At 38.4% G+C, this 17,371-nt stretch overlaps 1 protein-coding gene and 1 long non-coding RNA gene across 10 annotated transcripts in view; both read right to left on the bottom strand.

The window, feature by feature from the left end:
• DCAF6 (DDB1 and CUL4 associated factor 6) overlaps positions 1-17,371 on the bottom strand; it is a 168,535-nt gene that overhangs the window by 150,377 nt on the left and 787 nt on the right. The window lies entirely within an intron of this gene.
• On the bottom strand, positions 327-17,355 carry LOC113609252 (uncharacterized). The gene is made up of 2 exons (XR_003428579.1): positions 15,108-17,355; positions 327-629 (listed from the first exon to the last, which is right to left on the bottom strand). It is a non-coding gene; the product is annotated as an uncharacterized LOC113609252 (long non-coding RNA).

Below are 17,371 nucleotides of genomic sequence, written 5' to 3' on the forward strand. Positions count from 1 at the left end.
GCGAGGGTTGGGCAAGATTTTATAGGGGAAGAAGGGAAAGGGGTGTGGTGAATCTGGGAGGGTGCAGGGTATTCCTTATTTGGTGGTCTTTTCAGGTATCCTGGGGGACCGTTAGTACCGCGCCTCGAAAGGCGGGAAGGCTGGGCCGGGTGCAAAGTCCCCAGGTCAGTTCCTGGAACTGGGTGGTCTGGAAAGTCTCCAAGTCAGTTTCTGGAACTGGGTGGTCCGGAGAGCTTCGGTCTGATGCAACCTGTGAATCTGATTGTGTTCCCCTGCCTCGGGCCAGTTGGCCTCAAACTTTTCACTTTACTTGACTCTATTGCCCCTTTGAGCAACTTCTTTTTAAGGCCAAACTTCCTAGTCAACTACAAACGCTGCCATCTCTAGCTCATTGTCAGGTCTTCCTTTTCCTGAACTGTCTGTTTTGCCCCCTCCTATTCATTGGTTTTGTTCTCAGAAATCGTGGGGTATCAGTAAATTCAATGGTCTCTTTCAAGGCACATTTTTCATAACCTCATAGTATCATTAGCTGTCATAGGTAAATGCTGTCTCCTTGACATAATCTTCTTTGGCTTCCAAGACATCTTGCCAGATAACCAGGAGAACTGATAATTAAAGTGTAACAAACTCTCAGGAGAGAAAGAACACAGAACTGTTTTACCTTTGACAATGAACAGGACAAAGAGATGACTGCAATCAAAACGTGTAAGAAGAAAATAGTAAAAACTCAAATGAATGTTTAAAGGACAAATGTGGGCTAGAGACACAGTTTAGAATCTCTAGGATCCTAGGCACAGAGAGAATCTACATTCAGTCACCAGCTCTTTTTCATGAGCCTCCCCCAAGTACTCATATGAAACACTGAAAACAACAGGAAGCCTGAGACAGTCCCTGTCTGGTAAGACTTAAAAAGGAAACTCCAGTCACTTTTCAGGCCCTTCTCTCATGGGAAGCAAAAGTCTTAAGCCACTGGGGAAGCCCTAGCTAAAAAGAGCCTCAGCAAAGGTCCACTAGCTTTAAGAGAGGCAGGAAACCCTCACGTCCATTTCAGGCAAAGGCAACTGCCTCCAGGAAAGGAACGAAGTATAAACTGCCTATCCTTAAGGGAGGGACAGGAATCCCCCTCCCATCCCTACCAAGAGCCTTACAATGAACAACAAGCAGCATTTAAGTGTGGTGGCTTTGAAATGTGTCAACTCACAACGAACCATGTTTCCCAGAATTTTTTCCCTGTATGATTCATGTTACTTGAATTACCAGTCATATTTGCACAAGATTGGTGGGTGGAAGTAAAGTAACAGCAATACTGATTTTTATTGATGCTTATATTGTTTATATACATTGTTACTTGTCTGGCTCACCTCGTTAGAATGGGGAGCCACTAGGCCCATAACCGTCCTGCCTACCCATAGATCCTCTTTTAGGTTCTTGGAATACTAGGCCAATTTGTGTTTAGGTCCATGACAAAGGGTACCAGTTTCTCCTAAAAAAACACCTACATCTATAAGACTGAAGACAGTGAGAACTGGCATAGATCTTATGTTTTCATGGGTTCAGGCCTGTCCTTCCTATCCCCAATTTACCATCATCCTTTCCCAACTGTCTGTCCTGAGGATGTCAAGCCCCAGCAAAAGACATGAAGAAAACAACTTTACAGAGACAGTTTAATGAGTTCCCACAACTACACAAAGTCAAATGCCAGTAACACATCTTTGTGTGTATGTTTGTATATCTCCTAGTAATTCTGCTTCTTTGATTGAACTCATTCATGATTAACATTTTCAGCAAACTAGCAACAGAGGGAAACTTCCTCAATCTGGTAATAAGCACCAATAAAAGACCTAAAATATATCATATTTCATGGTGAAAGACTGAATGCTTCCCACTTAAAATCAGGACAATACAAGGAAGTCCACTCTCACCACTATTATTAAACACAGTCCTGGAAGTTTTAGACATTGGAATAATGTTAAGGAAAAAAAAAAAGACACATAACTTGGAAAGGAAGAAATAACACAGTCCCTATTGAAAGACGACATGATTTTCCACATAGAAAATCTCCTGTAATATACCCAGAAACCTCTGAGAATTAATAAGTTTTGCAAGATCACAGCATATGAGATCAACACACAAAAAAAATCACACTGTTACATACTAACAATGAATGGGTAGAAGTTGAACTTAAACACAATACATTTGGGCTTCCCTGGTGGCACAGTGGTTAAGAATCCGCCTGCCAATACAGGGAACATGGGTTTGAGCCCTGGTCCAGGAAGATCCCATATGCCATGGAGCAACTAAGCCCATGCGCCACAACTGCTCAGCCTGTGCTATAGAGCCTACGAGCCACATTACTGAAGCCAACACGCCTAGAGACTGTGCTCTGCAACAAGAGAAGCCACCACAATGAGAAGCCCGCGCACCACAACAAAGAGTACCCCCCACTCGCCGCAACTGGAGAAAGTCCGAGCGCAGCAACAAAGACCCAACTCAGCCATAAATAAATAAATAGATTTATTTTAAAAAATACATTAATAATTGCTCAGAAGAAAATTAAACATTTGGACATAAATATAACAAAATATGCTGAAGATGTGTATCTTGATAATTATAAAATGCTGATGAAAGAAACCAAAGAGCTAAATAACTGGAGTGATGTACTGTGTTTATGGATCAGAAGACTCAACATAGTAAAGATGTCAGTCCTTCCCAAACTGATATGTGAGTCCAATGCAATTCCTATCAAAATCCCAGCAAGGTATTTTGGAGATAAGGACAACCTTACTCTAAAACTCATATAAAAAGGCAAAAGACAGAGAAGAGCTAAAACAATTTTGAAAAAGAATTATTGAGGGGAGAAAACGTCACTCAACTTGATGTAAAAACTTACTATATAGCTACAGTAAGCAAAACAGTATGGTATTTACAAAGGGACAGATACACAGATCAATGCAAGAGAATAGAGAACACCGATTAGATACACATAAATGTGCCCAACTGATTTTTAATAAAGGTGCAAAAGCAATTCCATGGAGAAAATACTGACTTTTAAACAAATGGTGCTAGGGCAAGTGGACATTCATAAGCACAAAAATGAACTTCACAGTAAATCACATACCTCATACAAAAATTAACACAAAATGGACTCTGGACTTAAACGTAAAAATATAAGACTATAAAACTTGAGGGAAAAAACATAGGAGGTACTCTCCAGGACCTAGGGTTAAGTTAAGAGTGTTTAGACATCAGACCAAAAGCATAATCCATAAAAGAAAAAAACTGATAAACTGAACCTCTCCAAAGTTAAAAACCTTTACTCTGCAAAAGACTCTATGAAAAGAAGAAAAAGACAAACTACACACTGGGAGAATGTATTTGCAAACTGCATATCTGATGAATGACTAATACCTAAACTATATAAATAAGTCTCAAAAAACAACAGTGAAAAAACAAGAATGAGAGACATGAAAATACACCCCACTGAAAATATAAAGATGGCAGGACCCCTCCGAGCACCAACAACCAGCTGCGTTGGGACCTGGCCTTACCTGCCAGCTGGCCAGTATCAGCCCAGGACTCCTGCACTGCACAGCCAGCCATACCAGGACCTGGCCCCAGCCACAAGCAGCTGGAAGCCTCTGCACTATGCAGGGCCCCACAGCCAAGTGGGCTGGGAGCCAGCCCCATGTACCAGAGTGCCACAGCAATCAGCCCCACCAAAACAAAAGGGCCCACATAGCCCACACAGGGGGCATCCCTAGGTCATACGACTCCGGTGACCTGAGGGGAGTGTACTTATCCCACAGGCTGCATGGCACGGCCAAAAAAAAAGAAGATATAACAATTGTAAATATATCTGCACCTAACATAGGAGCACATAAATACATAAACCAAATATTAACAAACATAAAGAAATTGACAGTAACATAATACTACTAGGGAACTTTAACACTCCACTTACATCAATGGATAGATCATCCAGACAGAAAATCAATAAGGAAACACTAACTTTAAACAACATATCAGGGACTTCCCTAGTAGTCCAGTGGTTAAGAATCCGCCTCCCAATACAGGGGACGCAGGTTCAATCCCTGGTTGGGGAACTAATATCCCACATGCCAAGAGGCAACTAAGCCTGCACTCTCTAGACCCGTACACCACAACTAGAGAGCTCACATGCCACAGCTACTGAGCCCACATGCTATGGGGCCCACGTGCCACAACTAGAGATCCCCATGTGCCACAACTACTGAGCCCACGCACTCTAGAGCTCACACGCTCTAGAGCCCACACGCCACAACAAAAGATCCCGCATTCCACAACTAAGACCCAATGCAGCCAAATAAATAAATAAACATTTTACAAAATGGTTAAATGTTCTGTGTATCTTACCTCAGTTAATTAAAAAAAAATCAAATCAGACGAACTTAATAGATACAGAAAGAACGTTCCATTAAAAAGCAACAGAATACACATCCTTCTCAAGTACACATGGAACATCTCAAGGATAGAGCACAAGCTGGGCCACAAAGCAAGTCTCAATAAATCTTCTTAAGACTGAAATCATACCAAACATCTTTTCTGACCATAACACTATGAGCCTAGAAATCAACTATAAAGAGAAACTGCAGACACAAAAAACACATGGAGGCTAAACAACATGCTACTAAACAACCAATGGATCACTGATGAAATCAAAGAGAAAATCCAAAAATACCTGGAAACAAATGAAAATGGAAACACACTGATCCAAAATCTATGGGACTTAGCACAAGCAGTTCTAAGAGAGAAGTTTATAGCAATACAAGCCTAGCTCAGGAAACAAGAAAAATCTCAAACAACCTAACTTTACACCTAAAGCTACTAGAAAAATAACAAACAAAACCCACAGTTAGCAGAAGGGAAGAAATAATAAACAGCAAAATAAGTGAAATAAAAACTAAAAGATCAATAGAAAAGACCAATGAAACTAAGAGCTGGTTCTTTGAAAAGATAGACCAAATTGATAAACCTTTAGCTACACACATCAAGAAACAAAGAGAGGGCCCAAATCAACAAATCAATAAAATCAGAAATGAAAAAGGAGAAATACAAAGGATCATAAGAAATTACTATGAAAAACTATGCACCAATAAAACGGACAACCTAAAAGAAACCGACAATCTCCTAGAAATGTACAATCTCCCAAGACTGAATCAGGAAAAAACAGAAAACTTGAACAGACCAATTACCAGTAATGAAATTGAGTCAATAACCAAAAAACTAAGAATAAGCAAAAGTCCAGGACCAGACAGCCTCACAGGTAAATTCTACCATTTAAAGAACAGCTAATACCTATCCTCAAACTATTCAAAAAAACTAGACGAAGGACTTCTGAACCCATTCTATAAAGCCAGCAGCACCCTGATACCAAAAAAAAAAAAAAAAAAAAAAAGATCACAAAAAAAGGAAATTACAGGTGAATATCACTGATGAACACACATGCAAAAATCCTCAACAAAATACTAGCAAATTATTAATTCAACAATACATTATATGGATCATACACCATATTCAAATGGGATTTATCCCAAGAATGCAAGGATGATTCAATATCTGCAAATCAATCAGTGTGATACACCATATTAACAAATTGAAGAATAAAAATCATATGATCATGTGATCATCTCCATAGATGCAGAAAAAGCTTTTGACAAAATTCAATATTCATTTATGATAAAAATCCTCAACAAAGTAGGTATAAAGAGAACACACCTCCACATAATAAAGGCCCACTTTACTGACAAGTCCACAGCTAACATCACACTCAACAGTGAAAAGTTGAAAGCATTTTCCCTAAAATCAGGAATGAGACAAGAATGCCCACTCTTGGTACTTTTATTCAACATAGTACTGGACGTCCCAGACACAGCAATCAGACAAGAAAAAGAAATAAAAGGAATCCAAATTGGAAAGGAAGAAGTAAAACTGTCACTGTTTGCAGATAACCTGATACTACATATGGAAATTCCTAAAGATACACCAAAACACTATTAGAATGAATGAATTCAATAGTTACAGATACAAAATCAATACACAGAAATCTCTTGTTTCTATGCAGTAACAATAAACCACCAGAAGAAGAAATTAAGCAAAAAATCCCATTTACAATTGCACCAAAATGAATAAAACACTTAGGAATAAATCTAACCAAGGAGGTAAAAGACTCAGAAAACTATAAAACACTGATAAAAGAAATTGATGATGACAAAATTGGAAAGATATACTGAGTCTGTGGATTGGAAGAATTAATATTGTTAAAATGTTTACACTATCCAAGGCAAGCTATAGATTCAATGCAATTCCTATCAAAATACCAATGGCATTTTTCATAGAACTAGAATAGATCATTCTACAATTTCTATGGAAACACAAAATACCCCAAATAACCAAAACAATCTTTAGTAAGAACAAAGCTGGAGGTATCACACTCCTTGATTTCAAACTATACTACAAGCTAAAGCAAATAAATAGTATGGTACTGCCACAAAAACAGACACACAGATCAGCGGAACAAAATAGAAAACATAGAAATGAACCCACACGTACATCGTCAATCAATCTACGACAAAGGAGGCAAGAATACAGAATGAAGGGAAAGATAGCCACTTCAATAAATGGTGTTGGGAAAACTGGAAAGCTACATGCAAAAGTATCAAACTGAACAAACTTTCTCACATCATATACAAAAATTCAAAATGAATTAAAGACTTAAATGTGAGACCTGAAACCATAAAACTTCTAGAAGAAAATATAGGCAGTATGCTCTTTGACCTCAGTCTAAGTAATATTTTTTTTATATGTCTCCTCAGCAAGGGAAACAAAAGCAAAAATAAACAAATGGGAGTACATCAAACTAAAAAGCTTTCTGCACAGTAAAGGAAACTATCTACAAGACTAACAGACCACCAATTGAATGTTAGCAGATTTTTGCAAACTATATTTCATAAGGGGTTAATATCCAAGATACACCAAGAACTCATATGATGCAATATCAAAACAAAACCCGAGGGACTTCCCCTGTGGCGCAGTGGTTAAGAATCCACCTGCCAGTGCGGGGGACATGGGTTCGATCCCTCGTCCGGGAAGATCCCACATGCTGCTGAGCAGCTAGGTCCATGCGCCACAACTACTGAGCCTGTGCTCTAGAGTCTGTGAGCCACAACTACTGAACCTGCGTGCCACAACTACTGAAGCCCATGCACCTGGAGCCCATGATCTGCAATGAGAAGCCACTGCAATGAGAAGCCCATGCGCCGCAATGAAGAGTAGCCCCCACTCGCTGCAACTAGAGAAAGCGCGCACAGAGCAACGAAGACCCGATGCAGCCAATTAACTAATGAATTAATTTAAAACCCAATTATAAAATGGGCAGAAGACCTGAACAGACATTTTTGCAAGGAAGACATACAGATGGCCAATGTGCACACGAAAAAATGCTCAACATCCCTAAATATCACGGAAATGCAAATCAAAACCACAATGATATCACCTCACACCTGTCAGAAAGGCTATTATCAAAAAAACAACAAATAACAAGTGTGGGAGAGGATGTGAAGGAAAGAAAACTCTCATGCACTGCTGGTGGGAATGCAAATTGGTACAGTCACTATGGAAAACAGTATGGAGGTTCCTCAAAAAACTAAAAAGACAACTACTGTACTATCCAGCGACTCCGCTTCTAGGTAATTTCCAGAAGAAAACAAAAGCATTAATTCGAAACAATATATGCGCCCCTATGTTCATTGTAGCATTATTTACAGTAGCCAAGATGTAGAAGCAACCTAACTGTCCATCAAAAGATGAATGGATAAAAAAGATGTGGTGCATATATATGTAATGGAATACTACTCAGCCATGAAAAGGATGAAATCTTGCCATTTACAACAACGTGGATGGACCCGGAGGATATTATGTTAAGTGAAGTAAGTCAGAGAGAGAAACACAAATATCATATGATTTCACTTACATGTGAAATCTTAAAAACAAAACAAATGAGCAAACGTAACAGAACAGAAACAGACTCATAGATACAGAGAACAAACAAAACAAATGAACAAAAGTAACAGAACAGGGGCTTCCCTGGTGGCGCAGTGGTTGAAAGTCCGCCTGCCGAAGTAGGGGACACGGGTTCGTGCCCCGGTCTGGGAAGATCCCACATGCCGCGGAGCGGCTGGGCCCGGGAGCCATGGCCGCTGAGCCTGCGCGTCGGGAGCCTGTGCTCCGCAACGGGAAAGGCCACAACAGTGAGAGGCCCACGTACCGCAAAAAAAAAAAAAAAAAAAAAGAGTAACAGAACAGAAACAGACTCATAGATACAAACAGGCGGTTGCCTAAAGGGAGGAGGTTGGGGGGAATAGTTGAAGGAGATTAAGAGGTACAAACTTCCAATTACAAAATAAATGAGTCACATCAATGAAATGTACAGCATAGGAAATACACTCAATAATATTGTAATAACTTTGTATGGTGACAGTAACTATACTGACCATGGTGATTATTTCGTAGTGTACAGAAATATCGAATCGCGATGTTGAGCACCTGGAACTAAATTAAATACTTCAATTAAAAATTGATACTTCAGGGCTTCCCTGGTGGCACAGTGGTTGAGAGTCCACCTGCCGATGCAGGGGATGCGGGTTCGTGCCCCCGTCCGGGAGGATCCCACATGCCACGGAGTGGCTGGGCCCGTGAGCCATGGCCGCAGGGCCTGTGCATCCGGAGCCTGTGCTCCGCAACGGCAGAGGCCACAACAGTGAGAGGCCCGCATACCGCAAAAGAAAAAAAAAAACAGTGGCAACACTAAATGCTGCTGATGATGCAGAGAAACTGGATTACTCATTCGTGGCTGATGGAAACATAAAACGGTTCAGCCATACTGGAAAAAGGTATGGCAGTTTCTTACAAAAGTAAACAATGTGCTTATCATATAGTGCAGTAATTACAATTCTTGGACACTTATCCCAGAGATGAAAATCTATGTTCATACAAAAACCTGTATATGGATGTTCGTAACAGCTCTCTATTTAACAGTCAAAACTGGAAACAATACAAATATCTTCAACAAATGAACGATTAGTTATATATTGATATCATGAAATACTAATCAACAATACAAAGAAATAAACTATTGTACACACAACCTGGATGAATCTTAAGGGAATTATGCAGAGTGAAAAAAGTCAATCTCAAAAGTTTACATGCTGTTATTTAGAACATTACATACATGTTATTTATGTAACATTCTTGAAATGACAAAATTATAGAAAGGGAGAACAGATTAGTAGTTACCAGGGGTTAGCTGTTGGGAGGGAAGGAGGTAGCTGTGGCCAAAAATGGGATCACAAAGGACTATTGTGATGAAACTGTTCTGTACCTTAAATAAGGTGGTAACCACTTTAATCTATTAACATTAATTAACATTAATTTATTAAAATTATTAGAGAAATGCAAATCAAAACTACAATGAGGTATCACCTCACACCGGTCAGAATGGCCATTATCAAAAAATCTAGAAACAATAAATGCTGGAAAGGGTGTGGTGAAAAGGGCACCCTCCTACACTGTTGGTGGGAATGTAAATTGATACACCACTATGCAGAACAGTATGGAGGTTCCTTAAAACACAAAAAATAGAAAGCAATCCCACTACTTGGCATATACCCTGAGAAAACCATAATTCAAAAAGAGTCACGTACCACAATGTTCACTGCAGCACTATTTACAATAGTCAGGACACGGAAGCAACCTAAATGTCCATTGACAGATGAATGGATAAAGAAGATGTGGCACATATTTACAATCGAATATTACTTAGCCATAAAAGGAACAAAATTGAGTTATTTGTAGTGAGGTGGATAGACCTAGAGTCTGTCATACAGAGTAAAGTCAGAAAGAGAAAAACAAATACCATATGCTGACACATATATATGGAATCTAAAAAAAAAAGGTACTGATGAACCTGGTGGCAGGGCAGAAATAAGGACATAGACATAGAGAATGGACGTGAGGACATAGTGGGGGAGGGGGAAGCTGGGGTGAAGTGAAAGTAGCATCGACGTATATACACTACCAAATATAAAACAGATAGCTAGTGGGAAGCAGCAGCATAACACAGGGAGATCAGCTCCGTGCTTTGCGAAGACCTAGAGGGGTGGGATAGAGAGGGTGGGAGGGAGGCTCAAGAGGGAGGGAATATGGGGATATATGCATGCATACAGCTGATTCACTCTGTTGTACAACAGAAATTAACACAGCATTGTGAAGCAATTATACTCCAATAAAGATGTATTAAAAAATAATAATAAAATAAAATTAAAAAAAATAAAAACTAAAATCAGTGCTAAAATTGCATGGAACTAAATACACACATGCAAAAGTGCATGTAAAACTGGGGAAATATAAATAAGATTCATAGATCTATCTATGTCAGTTTCCTAATTGTGATATATTAATATAGTTGTACAAGATACTACCATTGGGAAATTGATTGAGGGTATATGAGATCTCTTTGTATTATTTCTAACAACTGCACATGCATCTACACTTATCTCTAAATTAAAAGTTAAAGTACTAAACAAAACAAAACCTTCCCACAAAGAAAACTCCAAGCTCAGATGGCTTCAATGATGAAATCTATCGAACATTTAAGGAAAAGGTAATTTCAAGTCTACACAAACTCTTCAGAAAAAGAGAAGAACACTTCCAACACATTTATGAGGCCAGCATAATCCTGATGCGAAAAACAGGCAAAAATATAACAACTGTGAGCTAATATCCTTAAAGAACAAAAACACAAAATTCTTACCAAAAGTGAAGCCAGCAATATATAAAGGACAATTTATCATAACCAAGTAGGATTTGGCCCAGGAATTGAATGTTGGTTCAACATTCAAAAATCAATCAATATGTTAACATAATCTATGAAACAGAAATCATATAATCAATTCAACAGATGCAGAATAAACCCTGACAAAATTCAACAGCTAGTCATGATAAACACTCTCAGCAATTTAAGAGTAGAAGGGGATTTCTTCAATGGGTATCTACAAAAACCTACAGTCAACAACATATTTAATAGTTAAAGACTGAATGCTTTCCAGGATGAGGAATAAGGCAACAATGTCCACTCTTACTACTTCCTTTCAAGATTCTACTGGAGTCCTGGTCAATGCAATTAAGCAAGAAAATTGAAAACGGAAGAAAAAAACAACATAGGTAAAAAAGGAAGAAATCTTGTTTTTTGGTTATTTTGGTTTTTCTTTTTTTGGTCACACCACGCTGCTTGTGGGATCGTAGTACCCCAACCAGGGATTGAACCTGGTCCCTCTGGGCAGTGAGAGCACCAAATCCTAATTACTGTACCACCAGGGAATTCCCAGGAAGAATCTTAATATGCAGTGACATAATCAACTACATAAAATCCAAAAAAGCCTGCAAAAAAAAAAATTTTATAAGAACTAATGAGTAGGGCTTCCCTGGTGGCACAGTGGTTAAGAATCCACCTGCCAGTGCAGGGGTCACAGGTTCAAGCCCTAGTCCGGGGAAGATTCCACATGCCCTGGAGCAACAAAGCCCGTGCGACACAACTACTGAGCCTGCACTCTAGGGCCCACAAGCCACAACTACTGAAGCCCGTGCACCTAGAGACCGTGCTCTGTAACAAGAGAAGCCACCGCAATGAGAAGCCTGCACACCACAACGAAGAGTAGCCCCTGCTCGCCGCAACTAGGGAAAGCCTGTACGCAGCAACGAAGACCCAACGCAGCCAGAAATTAATTTTTTTAAGAAAGAACTAATGAGTAGGTTGAGTAAAGTTGCACGATATAAAGCCAATTTTAAAAAATTTTATTTCTATATATGCACAATGAATAATTTGATATTACTTATAAACTTATAAAATGATACTATCTAAAATAGTATAAAAACATTAAATATATAGGAATAAATAGAGCAAATATATATATAGGATCTGTACACTGAAAAATATATAACATTGCTGAAAGAAATGAAGGAACAACAAAATAAATGGAGAGAAAAGCCACCATTATGAATTGGAAGATTCCATACTGTAAAGACTACAATTCTCCCTGAAATAAGGTACAGATTCAACACAGTATCAATCAAAACCCCAGCAGTCCTTTTTATAGAAATTGACAAGCTGATTCTGAAATTTAAAAAATGAAAAGGACTCAGAATAGCCAAAGTAATTTTGAAAAAAAGAACCAAGTACAAAATATCACACTAGCTGATTTCAACACTCACTATAAAGACCGAAAGTAATGGCATAAAGGCAGACACCTAGATCAATGGAATGTGGTAGAGAAATTGACTTACACAAACTGGGAGAAAATATCTGCAAAATATATATCTGATTAAGGACTTGTATCAAGAATATATAAAGAATTTTTACAATATTAAGAAGGTAAATCTGAATATTTAACCAAAGTATAAGAATGGCAAATAAACCATGAAAATATACTCAAAATCATTAATCATTAGGATTAAATCAAATGCAAATTAAAACAATAGTGATATTATACCTACATTATCAACTAGAAAAGCTAAAATTAGGAAGACTCATAATGCCAAGTATGGATGAGAACGTGGAACAACTAGAACTCTCAAACACTGCTGATGGGAATGCAGTATGGTACAACTGTTTCGAAAAAGTTTCTTATGAAGTTAAACACACTTATTATACAACTCGGCAATCCCACTGCAAGTATTACTCAAGAAATGAGGATTTGGGAATTCCCTCGCAGTTCAGTGGTTAGGAATCCAGGCTTTCACTACCGAGGAGGGCCTGGGTTCAATCCCTGGTCGGGAAACTAAGAACCAGCAAGCCGTGAGGCATGGCAAAAAAAAAAAAGTGAGGATCTAAAAGTGTTGTACTGTATTTTTGCCAAAGTATAAATTAAAAGTTTTGTTATTTATATCTTCTTTATTTGCCATCAGCGCTATTCAAAAAACATTTTTTTTAGTCTACTACAACTACTTGGGAAACACACCCACCCTAACTTTGAAGTCAGTAACATTCAATTATAATTATTAAAAAAACACACCACTTAGAACAGCTTTGTGAACCTCAAGCCAACACTCATTAGTGGATATTCTACTGGGTCAACACCAACATTTTTAACAACACGATATGGAACAGAAAAAAGAATGCACCACACCTAGTAAGGGTAAATGTCATTTGGGGTATCTTTTATTTTAGTTATGTGTATCACAAGTTGCCATGTAAATGTATATTTACTGTGGATCAGGGTCAAAACATTTGAAAAACACTGACATAAAACATACCTGAAATATAAATTTTGTGCTACCAGAAGCTCCTATCCCTTTTAAGCACTTTCATCCTATACCAGGTAGGAATGAAATCTACAGTAGAGCTATTCAATTGTCTGCTGTTGTTATGATTGATAACAGGCATTTGGTGGCCTAATCTTCAGGAATTAACAGCATATTCTATTACAAATATTTGTCATATTTAACTGTCATTATTAACTATTAAAATCAGACCTTTTTTAGCTTTCATTGAAATTTTAAGACTAAAGAAACAAAATACAAATACTTCACTAACTTTTCCCCAGTAGTTAACAAGGAGGAAAAACTCAGAATTTTCTGACCCTCATAAAATATGTTTTAACCCGGCAACACTTTATGAAGAACTTGGTAAGTCTGAATATAGATGTATTCAAGATACGCTAAAGACTAATCTAAATGCAAAATTATCCATTTCAGTACATACTGACCCTAACGATATTCAAAGGACACAGACTTCCTAATCGCCTGAACAAAAAGAGATTTCAATCTCCACTATAAGGCTGTCACTGGCTTAGTGGTATAGTCTGAATGTTCGTGTCCCCTCATCACCCCACCCGGACCAATTCCTCTGCTGAAATCCTAATTAGGAGGTGGGAATCTTCGGGAGGTGATTAGGCTTGGATTAGTGCCCTTATAAAAAAGATCCCAGGGAATTAGCTCACTTCTTCTGCCTTGTGAGGTTATGGTGAAAAGATGGCTATGAATCAGGAAGCAGGCCCTCACCAGACTCAGAACCTGACCATGTGAGTACCCTTATCTCAGGCTTCCAGCCTCCAAAACTTTGAAAAATAAATTTATGTTGTTCAAAAGCCACCCAGTTTATGGTATTTTGTTACAGCATCCCAAGTTGACCAAAACACTGCCTAATCATAACTTAAACACTTCGTATTAAACATATAATACATTAGGGCAAACAACTCCCTTGAAAATTTCCCTTAAATTGCTTTTTGTTAGTCAATTACTGTCTTTAATTTAGAAGGGTTAGAAAGTGTAAATTCAAATTGTACGCAAGCCTGTCTAAAATGAGAGAAATAGGAAGAGAAAGAAGAAATGTACAGATAATTTCTTTTATAAGTAATGTTTATCTCTATAAAACTATAATGAAATATGTATGGTTAATAAATTATTATAACAATCACTGAGTTCCAAAAGCGCTACTCTATAACTAGTATACAGTATCTTAAGAAACATTTAGACATACAGGTGTCTCTGACTCTGGACTTTGACAACTGCTCTTTAAAAAAATAAATCCTCCATTGAAATTTAGATCGGGCTCATAAAGATTACAATCCCTGGCCTAGCCTCTGAGTTCATGCTAGACAAAACACTTCATTGGTTCAGGTGAATCTTGTGAATTTGTGGGCTATAAGTAAACATATACATCTTCTTCTAAATAATACATGACAAATTATTTTTATTCTCACAATATAAAAGGATGTTTTGTGAACTTCAATTTTTTTTGATGGGAGGAAGAGAAAATTAACCAAATTTAAATAAAATCACCTGTAAAACATGAATACTACTATTGAAAAGGCACATGCTATGGTTAATTTGAAATGCACATTACAAGAAAAATCTGTCAATTGCTTCTATCCCAATTTTACTGTTATTTAGAAGTAATTCATTATTAGAAATACAAATAATGGAGATAAATTAGAAAAATATTTAACCTACAGTACTATAGATAAACAATCAAAATGTTTAAATATTGAAGTCCCCCCCCGAAAAAATCTACTTACCTTTTAAAACACTTGGACTTCTTAAAAAGAAGACTTTATAAGAGTACTTCAAAATATCATTTTTTTTAAATCTCATTAATTCAGGCAATACCAATGTGGACTTTACTGTTTCCTGCTAAGCCAAGATTAGCACTGGAGTGTGAAAGAGATGGATAAACTAAAGGTGTAAAGAAAGTCTCCTAAGGCTAAGAAATTACTCAAGCTATTTTTGAATATTTTAAAAAAAACACTTTTAAAGGATGTGCTAATTATAAAGTATATATTACTACCACATTTAAAATATTATGTAAGATATGGAATTTCCTGCATGAATATACATATATTTGAAAATCTATAATTTCGACTTTCTACTAAAGACAGTGGACTCTTACTCTTCAATTCTCCTCCACCCAACACACGAACTCCACTCCCATTATGGAGCTAGAAGAGGAAGGGAAAAAGAAAATGTATGGTTTTATATTTTAATTGACTCTATCATAGATACAGCTGAAGTAACTGAACCAGCAGAAAACATTAATACATAAACCTGCATATAAGTACTACTTATTTAAATGCTCCAACTAATAGAGATAAAGGACCACATATAAATTCATTGGTGTAGAACACAAGTTTTTTTTATTAAGCTAAAGTTAAGTTCTTTCTCAGCACGTATTAAAAGAAATATTGCACATCTTTTAGGTTAATGGTTTAAAAAGCACTCTCTATTGATATTAAATTTTAAAATGATTAATCACCACTCCAGGTACTTATCCTAGAACAAATGCACAAAAAGCATGTGCAAGGAGGTTCACTGTAGTGCTGTTAGTAACAGCAAACGTCCCAAAAAAGAAGAAAGGCTGAGTCGACGATGATACCTTCATACTGTTAAATACTCTGCAATAGTTTAAAAGACTGTATAGATCTATTTTTACTGCCATGCAAAGATCTCCAAGATGTTATGTAAAAAAAAAAAAACAAGTTGCAAAACAGTTGTTTACAGTATGACGCCATATATTCAGGTCACACACACACTCCTACAGCATTTCTATATGTACACATGTGCTTGTAAGAATTCAAAGAAAAAGGTCTGGAAGAATACTCAGGAAACAGAGAACACTGTTACCTCTCAAAGAGTGTGTGTGTGAAACTGGAATGGGAGAAATCACAAGGATTTGTGCTTCATTCTTATTAAGTTTTTACAAGGACAATGTATTCGTGTCACTTGGGACACTAAAAAACAGGAGCAAGGGGAAAAAAATGCCTGCTAACTTCTCTCAAATAACTCACAAACCAGAACTGTTAGGTGTAGCGAAATTTCATTTTCTTTTATTGATTTTAAGTCAAAACCAAATGACATCAACAAATACCTAGCAAAAAGTAACAAAATTGCAAAGAAAAAAATTTTAGTGATGTTGTCTTATCTTCAAATTAAAAAAAAAAAAAGAAAAAGAATAAAGAGTAATGAAAAGATTGCAGAGGAAGGAAGAAAAAAGACCCCTACTAAATCCGTCCACTTTTAGCTCAGGCGTGACCCAGAATCCTCACAAATCCACTTTACGCAAAACGAAAAGAACTGGACTACCGTTCCCCCAAGTATCGAAGGTTGTTTTTAGAAAGCTTAACTAAGTAACAGTAAATGCCAAGTGTGTTTCACAGGGGTGGGAATGGGAACGTGAAACCCTACACCTCCTTAAAGCGGTCGAAACCACCGAACAGCAGAGTCCAACTGGGAAAGCGCGCGGGGGTGGGGAGAGCTCAGCTATCACTTTCAGGTTTTGGCTCGGAGCCGCACAACAGTTTACACCGAGTCTGTTTGGAGCGTGGAGTCCCCGAGGGTGGTCAGCGCGTCGCCACGGACACCTAAGCCCTCCCGAGACTTTAGGGGAGGGGCGGTCAACACAAACTTAGGTCCTTCGGCTGAGCGAGGAGAGCGCTGGAGAAGAGCAAAAGCGCCAACTTTTGCTCTAAACGCGGCAGCTCGGGGAGGTTCGACAAGTCTTCTCCCGAGTCCCACTCCAGAAGCGACCCCAACACCTTTCTCGGCCAGTACCGTCTGCCCCCTGTCCGGCCCCCCGAAGGAAAACCCAGTAAGGGCGGCGGCTGGCAGCATGAAAGCGGGACTTAGCCATGGGAGGACACGGGCATGGGATCCGTCCGCCAAGGTCCACCCAGCACCTCGGCGTCTCCGGGGCGTCCCTGCCCAGGCGCTGTCCCACCTCCAATAGCCCCAGCGGCGTGGCCCCCTCCCCCACCTCTGGGCGGCGACCTCAGCGCCTCCGCCCCAG

The sequence above is a fragment of the Aethalodelphis obliquidens genome, unplaced genomic scaffold (assembly GCF_003676395.1).
Source record: "Aethalodelphis obliquidens isolate GAN/ISIS:26980383/991018 unplaced genomic scaffold, ASM367639v1 scaffold55, whole genome shotgun sequence".
NCBI lineage: Eukaryota > Metazoa > Chordata > Mammalia > Artiodactyla > Delphinidae > Aethalodelphis > Aethalodelphis obliquidens.